This window comes from Rhincodon typus, chromosome 9 (genome assembly GCF_021869965.1).
Source record: "Rhincodon typus isolate 14 chromosome 9, sRhiTyp1.1, whole genome shotgun sequence".
Classification (NCBI taxonomy): Eukaryota; Metazoa; Chordata; class Chondrichthyes; order Orectolobiformes; family Rhincodontidae; genus Rhincodon; species Rhincodon typus.
Genome location: NC_063340.1, coordinates 7,813,301 through 7,822,949, shown reverse-complemented (window position 1 = coordinate 7,822,949; position 9,649 = coordinate 7,813,301). Strand labels below are relative to the sequence as shown.

General features: G+C 44.9%; 1 protein-coding gene across 5 annotated transcripts in view; it reads left to right on the top strand.

The window, feature by feature from the left end:
• LOC109936216 (1-phosphatidylinositol 4,5-bisphosphate phosphodiesterase beta-4-like) overlaps positions 1 to 9,649 on the top strand; it is a 537,830-nt gene that overhangs the window by 136,293 nt on the left and 391,888 nt on the right. For all 5 annotated transcript variants that reach the window (XM_048601091.1, XM_048601092.1, XM_048601098.1 and 2 more), the window contains one exon: positions 9,174 to 9,240. The gene's annotated coding sequence lies outside the window, so the exon portion shown is untranslated. The remainder of the gene's footprint in view (positions 1 to 9,173; positions 9,241 to 9,649) is intronic.

Here is a 9,649-nt window from a genome sequence, read left to right as displayed (position 1 = left end):
GAAGGTTGCAGGAACAGCAACTCATATTCCGCTTGGGAACCCTGCAGCCCAATGGTATCAATGTGGATTTCACAAGTTTCAAAATTTCCCCTCCCCCTACCGCATCCCAAAACCAGTCCAGCTCATCCCTGCCTCCCTAACCTGTTCTTCCTCCCACCTATCCCCTCCTCCCACCTCAAGCCGCACCTCCATCTCCTACCGACCAATCTCATCCCGCCCCCTTGACCTGTCCGTCCTCCCTGGACTGACCTATCCCCTTCCTAACTCCCCACCGACACTCACCTTTACCAGCTCCATCCCCGCCTCTTCGACCTGTCTGTTTCCTCTCCACCTATCCTCTCCTCTATCCATCTTCTATCCGCCTCCCACTCTCTCCCTATTTATTTCGGAACCCCCTTCCCCTCCCCCTTTTCTGATGAAGGGTCTAGGCCCGAAACGTCAGCCTCTCTGCTCCTATGATGCTGCTTGGCCTGCTGTGTTCATCCAGCCCTGCACCTTGTTGTCTCGGATTCACCAGCATCTGCAGTTCCTACTATCTCTGGGTTTCTTGTCTGCCTTGAAATAGTGAGCTTTCCAATGAAACAGAGCATCATTGATACCATGGGTTTGCTTGCTTTATGACATGAATCTATGCTGGAGAGGTTGGGGGTGGAGGAGGGAGGAACAGATGATGGCACAGACATAATGGGTAATGCAGAGATCAAGGCTCATGCTCTAAAGGACAGACCACCACCGCCCCTCACCCGACGTGGTATGCAATGTTACAGAAATCATGCTCACTACCTGAAGGCTGCCTTCACATCGATCCCTCACCCTGCGCATGATAGCTGAGTGAAAGGTACTCTTGCTGAAAAGGTGAGGGTCTCCTGCTCCTAAGACAATGGGACCTATCCATAATCCTGTGACCGTGAGATTAATGTGGTGTGAATAGACCCACCCCTTCATTCCAGTCTCTCGCGATATCAGGGCATCAGTTTCCAAAGTGGATAAGCTGTGGTAAACCTGATGCATTGTCCTTGGGTTCACATTGGTATAAAAATAAAATCTGCATTCTTCCAAAAACTAGGTTACACTTGTTGTAGTAAAGACCGCTACTGTCCTGACCACAAGGATTGCTTGTTGTTAGTTGCCCCCTCCACTGATCAGAATAGTTGAGTGTTGCTGTGTCTTCTCAGGACTTTCGTGCTCTAATACCCCATCCTTAATCTGCCAATATTCTTTGGCAGTGAGTTGAATGATGGTTTATGAATACTCAGGGACATAATTTTGCATTTTGCTTTGCTTTGGATAATGGTCCTGATGTTTCCTGTAAAGATCCATTCTGGCACTTAGTTACATAGTTGCATAATACTTTAGAAGGGCAATTAAGGTTCTTTATTCATTGTTCTTATTTCCTCATTCTGTTTCTTCATAAAAGGAATGGCTTTGTGCTTGGATGATTATTTTCTTGGCTACTTTTCTCCTTGTGAATTTCTGAAACCAATGCCTTTGAAGTTCTTTCCTATTTCTGCTCTGGGTGCTACAGATGTGTAGACAGAACTGCTCGGAATCTCTTGCTGGAACAATGTGTATTGCTGTTTAATTCGGAGTTTTGCTACCATTGGAATCCCTTAACCCAATGTATTGTTGCGTATGTGCAGCTCTTCCCTTATTATACGCTTCATTTCTGACACCGCCTTGACACATAAAGCTCTAATATGGCTATAGTGGGTGCCTTCTGGAGAACAGGGATTCGATGATCCTCCAGGTGGCTGAGAGCGCGGCATATTTGAGCTGTGGGAGCAGGAGCTCCCCTGAGCAATGAAGATTAGAGCAGCAATTTCTGTGGACTCCACTCCACTCTGACTATTGCTTCCCCTCCATGGAAAGCTTTCTAAGCTTCCAGCAGCAAACTTTTAAGAACCTACAGATTTGAAGCAGGAGTAGGCCACTCTTGCCCTCAGGCCTGCTCTGCCATTCAATAAGGACATGGTGGACCTGATCATTCTACTACCCCTTTCATCCCCTTGAACATCAAGACACACTTGACTGAGTGCGAATACCCCAAATTCTGTGCCTTGCCCCAGTTCTCCCCTTCATTGCGAGCTCCCCAACAGATGATGAGCAATGCGTGGAACGCCAGACAGACATGCCCAACAAAAGGGACCTGAGGGGCATCTTTTTCACACAGAAGGTGGTGCATGTATGAAACAAGCTGCCAGAGGAAGCTGGTGCAATTGCAACATTTAAAAGACATTAGATGGATACATGAATAGGAAAGGTTTAGAGGGATATGAGCCAAATGGAGGCAGATGGGACTGGTTCAGTTCAGGATACCTGGTTGGCATGGATGAGTTGGATTGATCTGTTTCTGTGCTGTGTGACTGTATGAGATGCCTTCCCTCATAATGAGAGATCTGCTCATTGGTCTTCAATTATAGAGTCATAGAGTCATACAGGACGGAAACAGACCCTTTGGTCCATGCGAACATAATCCCAAACTAAACTAGTCCCACCTGCCTGCTCCTGGCCCATATCCCTCAAAACCTTTCCCATTCATGTATCCATCCAACTGTCTTTTAAATGTTGTAACTATACCCACATCCATCACTTCCTCAGGAAGTTCATTCCACACATGAACCACCCTCTGTGTAAAAAATTTTTCTCTTAAGTTTTTTTATATCTCTCTCCTCTCACCTTAAAACTGTTCCACCCAAGTCTTGAAATTCCCCATCCGAGAGAAAGGACAACTATCATCAACTCTATCTGTAACTTTCATTATTTTATTAACTTCTATCAGGTCACCTCTCAACCTCCTATGGTCCAGTGAAAAAAGTCCTGGCCTATCCAGCCTTTCTTTATAGCTCACACCTTCCATACCTGGCAATATCCTGGTAAATTTCTTCTGAACCCTCTCCAGCCTCATAATATCCTTCTTATAACTGGGCAACCAGAACTGGACACAGTAGTCCGGAAGAGGCGTCACCAATGTCCTTTACAGCCTCAACATAATGTCCCAACTCCTATACTCAAAGGACTGAGCAATGAAGGCAAGCGTGCTAAATGCCTTTTTAACCATCCAGTCAGGCAGCATCAGAGGAGCAGGAACGTCGACGTTTCGGGTCTAAAACTGGGAACATTGAACTGACAGTCTTGTCCATCTCTCGGCCAAGTTTCTATAACAGGTATAATGTCCCAATCTCATGTTCTTAAACATGCCCTGAGTTCATCAACCTTATCTGTAAGACCCTTTGCATTGAAATAAATGCAGTTTAGTTCTTCAGGGTTACTACATACTCTGACTCTCTCTTGTCTATCCTTTCTAATTGACGTGTTCTGTCACATTCAGAACCTACACCATCAATCCTTCCATTTACACCGCTACTTAGAATTCCTCCATTCACCTTCTCCATCAGTATAAAGTCTCCCTTAATAGAATGAGAACATCAGAACCATGAGCAGGAGTTGGCTAATGGGCCCTTCGAGCATGCTCCACCATTCAATCAGATCATGGCTGATCTTCTCATTGCCTCAGCTCCACTTACCCAACCTCTCTCACCGTAACCATTAATTCCTTTACTATTCAAAAATTATCTATCTTAGCTTTAAAAACATCCAATGAGGCAGCCTCAACAACTTCACTGGGCAGGGAATTCCAAAGATTCACAATCCTTTGGGTGAAGAAGTTCCTCCTCAACTCAGTCCTAAATCTGCTCCCCCTTATTTTGAGGCAATGCCTCCTAGTTCTAGTCTCACCCGCCAGTGGGAACAACCTCCCTGCTTCTATCTTATCTATTCTCTTCATGTTTTTATATGTTGCTATGAGATTCCCCCTCATTCTTCTAAATTCTAATGAATATAATCCCAGTCTATTCAGCCTCTCCTTGTAAGCCAACCCTCTCAACTCTGGAATCAACCTGGTGAACCTCCTCTTCACCCCCTCCTGTGCCTTTACATCCTATCTCGAGTAAGGAGACCAAAACTGTACACAGTACTCCAGGTGTGGCCTCACCAGCGCCCTGCACAGCTGTAACCTAACCTCCTTGCTTTTAAACTCAATCCCTCTAGCAATGGCGGATAAAATTCCATTTGCCTTCTTACTTACGTGTTGTACCTGCGACTCTATCTTAAAAGACATTCCAACTGTCCAACAACCTGAATCCCTGAACAATACACCAGCTCCTCAGCCATTGATTTATCTCCTTTAACCTTTAGTTCCTTCCCTCATTTCAGTTTGGCATTGGGAGTAAACCAGAAATTACTACTTCTAAGATAGTAGGAACTGCAGATGCTGGAGAATCCGAGACAACAAGGTGCAGGGCTGGATGAACACAGCAGGCCAAGCAGCATCAAACTACTTCTAAGGTTTTTTTTAAACTTCTACCTAACCTCTTAAATTCACTCTGTACTGTTTTAGTCTTTTCTGTTAATATGTCATTCCGACCAATGTGTCCAATGATTTATAGCTTCTCAATCTCACCTTTAACAATATGCTTGAAACGTTCAGAAACGTTTTTAATCTTAGAAGCAGGAAAGCAACAAACCATCCTAAATTTACACTCAGACTGCCGCAGAATCTCCTGTCTGCGCCCCTGACAGGAGAGTCCCCTATAACAATAATTCTACTAAATCTTGTCAAACGCTGCCTAACATAAGAATTATTCCAAGCGTCCAGTAACTGACTGGCCCTTCCATTTTCCTTGGAGCGATTATCCCCTTCGACTGTTCCAAGAACTGAATATCTATATGTTAGAGGAGTACCCAGCGGACACTTACAGTGGGTTTGAATCAGGGGATAACTGAGAGCCCCGCAAAAGAAGCTACATTACCAGCCCCACTGTGTCACCCCTCTCTCTCTGACCAAAGTGACAGGCATCATTGTTCATCTGTTTAATAGCCCTGTGTGTGAGGCTGCAATCCATTCACAAGCATTAGAGGAGGCCGTGATGAAAATTTTCCTTGCTGTGCTCTCTGAATCCTCTACTTTACACAGCAGTTCCAGTGGCCTTGGCCCTCCCATGCTGATTGATTTCTTTGTTTGAGGCCATCGGAGAGTTCGGCCGGAATTAGGATTATGCTGGCAATTGCTAATTACTTGCTCAATTAAAAGCATTGCTGGTGGATACTCCAAAAGCGGAGGAATTTGTTCCAAATTTAAAATGTGTGCATTAAAAATCAGTTTCTATAGCTTTGGAGTCAACGTGATATTAGGTTGATGTTTTAGTGCAGCACGCGGAATGGGAAGCGAGGACACTAAGGAGATCGGTCGAGCAATTGCGTCTTAAGCAAGCAGGTACAAATTGTCTGTCAAAGTGGGGGCATTACAGTTAGAAATAACTCAGACTTGAGAGAGGGAAGGGCTGTAGTCGTTTGCACCTCAAGCAAGCCTTGCGTGCGGTAGGTGAGAAATTTTATCAGTAACGGTTGCTGCGGAATTACTCAGAGATAGTCCAGAACTCGCCAGGGACCTGGGTTCGATTCCAGCCTCAGGCGACTGTGCAAAGTCCACGCAGACAATCTTCCTGTGTCTGTGTGGGGTTCCTGCGGGTGCTCCAGTTTCCTCCCACAGTCCAAAAATGTGCAGGTTAGGGTGGATTGGCCATGCTGAATTTCCCAGAGTGGATCGATTAGCCATGGGAAATTCAGGGTCACAGGGTGGGGTGGTGGGTCTGGGTGGATGCTGCCCAGAGGGTCAGTATGGACTTGTTGGGCTGAGTGGCCTGTTTCCAAACTGTAGGGATTCTATGATTCTATAACTTGCAGTGTGACTGTTGAAGTTGTCTGCAATCAAGTAGTGCAATCTTAACTCTGCTGTGCTTTTCTCATGAATGTTATACATCAAATTCGCTGAAAAACAGTTCATAATACCATAATCAATGAAACGTTAATGGCTTCTAAAGATAGAGACCATATAGAGTCATAGACCTGTACAGCATGGAAACAGACCCTTTGGTCCAACTCATCCAAGCTAACCAGATATCCTAAATTAATCTAGTCCCATTTGCCAATATTTGGCCCATATTTCTCTAAACCGTTCCTATTCATGTACTCAACCAGATGCCTTTTAAATGATGTAATTGTACCAGCCTCCACCACTTCCTCTGGCAGCTCATTCTGCACACATGCCACTCTCTGCATGAAAAAGTTACCCCATAGGTCTTTTGAAATCTTTCCCCTCTAACCATAAACCCATGTCCTCTCGTTCTGGACTCCCTCACCCCGGGGAAAAAGACCTTGTCTGTTTACCCTATCCATGTCCCACATGATTTTATAAACCTCTATAAGGCCACCCCTTAGTCTCCAGTGCTCCAGGGAAAAGAGCGCCAGTCTGTTCAGCCTTTCGCTTTCACTCAAACCCTCCAACCCTGGCAACAGGTATAGTTGTAATATTGCTAATAAAGTTCATCTACAGTTTTACAAAAGTTCCTTTAGATGTTAACCTCGTCCATCCTTCCCCAAAACGCCGCCTTGGTCATTTCGTTTATATTTTTGCATCAACCTAGATTTTGCAGTCAGTGGCTAAGTGTTACCATTTGCCACTGATTTCAAAGAAAATTACTCTCATCCAAAGATCTCATACGGTGTAGATTTCCCCTTTCCTGATGTTGGTTTCAGTCTGGCACCATGTCAAGTGGATCTCCAAGCATCAAGCTCTGGCTTTCTCCCCGTACTGTTTGATCCTTTTGGCCCTTAGAGCTGTACCCAACTCCTTGTTGAAAGCGTTCAGTGTTTTGGCCTCAATCTCTTTCTGTGGCGGAGAATGCCACAGGCTCAGCACGCCCTAGGTGAAGAAATTTCTCCTCATCTCAGTCCTAGGTGGCCTACCTTGCGGTAGAGGGTGTGGCTGAGGATGTAACAGCAGCTGGCAGTGAACTAAGTACCTGCTCTTGGGCACAATGCATTGAGTGAAAAGTGGTTCAACCAGCTTTATAATTGATGATGCAAAGTGTGTTAAGCTTGGAGAATCCCTGCATTCTAGTCTGGTCAATGATTGCTGGAACCAGGTGTGGAGGCGAGGGCCTGAGGGAAGCTGGGAAATCAGAAAGGAAGCCTGTGTAACAAAGAAAGTTGGAATTTTTTGTTTCAGTTGGAAGTAAACGCTTCACTTGAGCAGAAAAAGAATGCTAGTTTGTTTAAGATCATCAGAAACACAATTCCAAGCAACCCTCGCAGAAAATTGTAACGCAGAAAGGTCCAAAGAAACACAGTTAAGCAGAATCTATGTTTGTAGGCTAAACACTGCCCACTAGTTTGTTTTACTGGATTGCAGACTGTCTTGATATATCTCAACAGTGAGGATTTCAGGATAAGGCACAAACCTTCTCGTTGGGTTATCTTGTTTGTTTTGTTTTTATTACATCAACAAGTGATCACAGTGTTTTCAGAGTGTAAAAGTTACAGGTTTCTGATTATCCCAAGTCACAAATAGAAGCACCAACTGTAGGGGCAGACTGGTACAGAGTTTCAGAAGTTGGCTGATGCCAACTGGATTGACTCTTTCAAGTATGATTCAACTTGTTCATTCCATTATTTAATTTTCAGATGTTCTATGTTAAGTGAAAGATGGCATTCATAGCTTGCCCAAGCAGGTTATCAATTTATAAATGGTGGTGTAGTAGTGAGCATAGCTACTTCCCAAGCAGTTGACCTGGGTTGGATTCCTGGCCGTCAGTGTTGTAGGAGTGGTACAGTGGCTCAGTGGTTAGCACTGCTGCCTGGCAACACCAGGGACCTGGGTTTGATTCCACCCTCGGGCGACTGTCTGTGTGGAGCTTGCGTGTTCTCCCCTTGTCTATATGGGATTCCTCTGGGTGCTCCGGTTTCCTCCCACACTCCACAGATGTGCAGGCTAGGTTGATTAGCCATGCTAAATTGCCCATAGTGTTCAGGGATGTGTAGATTAGGTGGGTTATAGGGGGATGGGTCTGGGTGGGATGCTCTGAGGGTCGGTGTGGGCTTGTTGGGCTGAAGGGCCTATTTCCACACTGTAGGCATTCTATGAAATCCTTCTGATGCACTAATGACAGGTGCAAGGAGCAGGAGAGAGTCCTGATTAGCCACATTCTGGAGAGCAATTACAGCTCCACCATCACTACCCATTGGCCTGGACTACAACAGGCATGAAAAAGTGTTCATTGCCGTTAGCAACTCAGACTCATTGGCTGGTGTGGACGGTATAGGGTTCAATCCCCTGAGAGATGAGCCCTTGGTGTAGATTCAGAGCTTCTTGTTCTCCCCATGGTGGAGATTTTAATGCTGTGATTCAGAACTGCCTTCAGGTAGAAAGCTCACAAAGATGATATGTTAAGTGACTCCAGTTGGGAAAACTTAGAGCAAAGCTTTTGGACTGATTTTCAGTAGTTGGTTTTCCAACCTGAGTTTAGTCCATCAAACAGGGCAGAGGGTGGTGTAGTGGTAATGTGACTGCGCTTAGTAACCCCACCCTAATGCTTTGGGAAGACATGAGTTCAAGTTCTACCATGATGCCCGATGAAATTCGGTAAAATAAATTTAGAATTGAAATCTGGTCTCCTGTTGTAAAACCTCATCTGCTTGACTTTTAGTGAAGAAAAGCTGCCCTCCTTACCTGGTCTGACCTGCATGTCACTCCAGACCCGCAGCAATGTGATTGACTGTTAAAGACCCTCTGAAATGTCCGAGCGAGCCTTCGGTTGAAGTGCTGATGGGACAGGCAACAATTTCTAGCGATACCCACAATGTGTGAAAGAGGAATGAAAATCACACCTCTTATGAATCAATTGCGAATCCTGACCATGTGTAGCTGGCCTTTCCCATCTACTGAGTGATTCATGTTGTCTTGGTCTAGTTCGGCTTTAATCTGTGATGCCTGAGCAGAATGAACAATAATATTGGAGTCTGTGGGTAGTGTAAAGGAAGCCTTAAAAAAATCTTGAATTTATACAGCATCTTATACATCCTCAAGGCATTCCACAGTGCCCTGCAGCAATAACTTTTTAAGTCACTTCTAATAACTGTTGTATTAAAATAAATGTATCTCATTGCTTGAGAACCGTACCCTGCTTGGGAAGAGTGATGCAATTAAACTTGCTGATGCAGTATTCTACTGCTGGATGCAAGATTTGACATTACAAATGTGCTTTGTTTATTAAAGAAACCGCCTTGCACAGGAGATTGTCACAAAATCTTTTTTCTTAATCGTTATTCTCTTGCAGAAGAAAACAACCGATGACTCATTTGGCAAACTAGGACACATTAATCCAGGCATACAGTTGTTGTTTGGTAAGCAATTGTTTTTTATTCCAAATAGATTATCATAAGACATAGCAGTAGCTGAGCGATACTGATATGCAAGAATTCCTTATTGTATGTATGTCTTCACCTTAGGCATACTGCCCGTGTAACAGTGCTCTCAGTGTACACTGCCCCCTGTAACAGTGCACTCGGTGTATACTGGCCCCTGTAACAGTGCTCTCAGTGTATACTGCTCCCTGTAACAGTGCTCTCAGTGTACACTGGCCCCTGTAACAGTGCTCTCAGTGTACACTGGCCCCTGTAACAGTGCTGTCAGTGTACACTGTCCCCTGTAACAGTGCACTCAGTGTACACTGCTCCCTATTACATTGCTGTCAGTGTACACTGTTCCCTGTAACAGTGCTGTCAGTGTACACTGCCCCCTGTGACAGTGCTT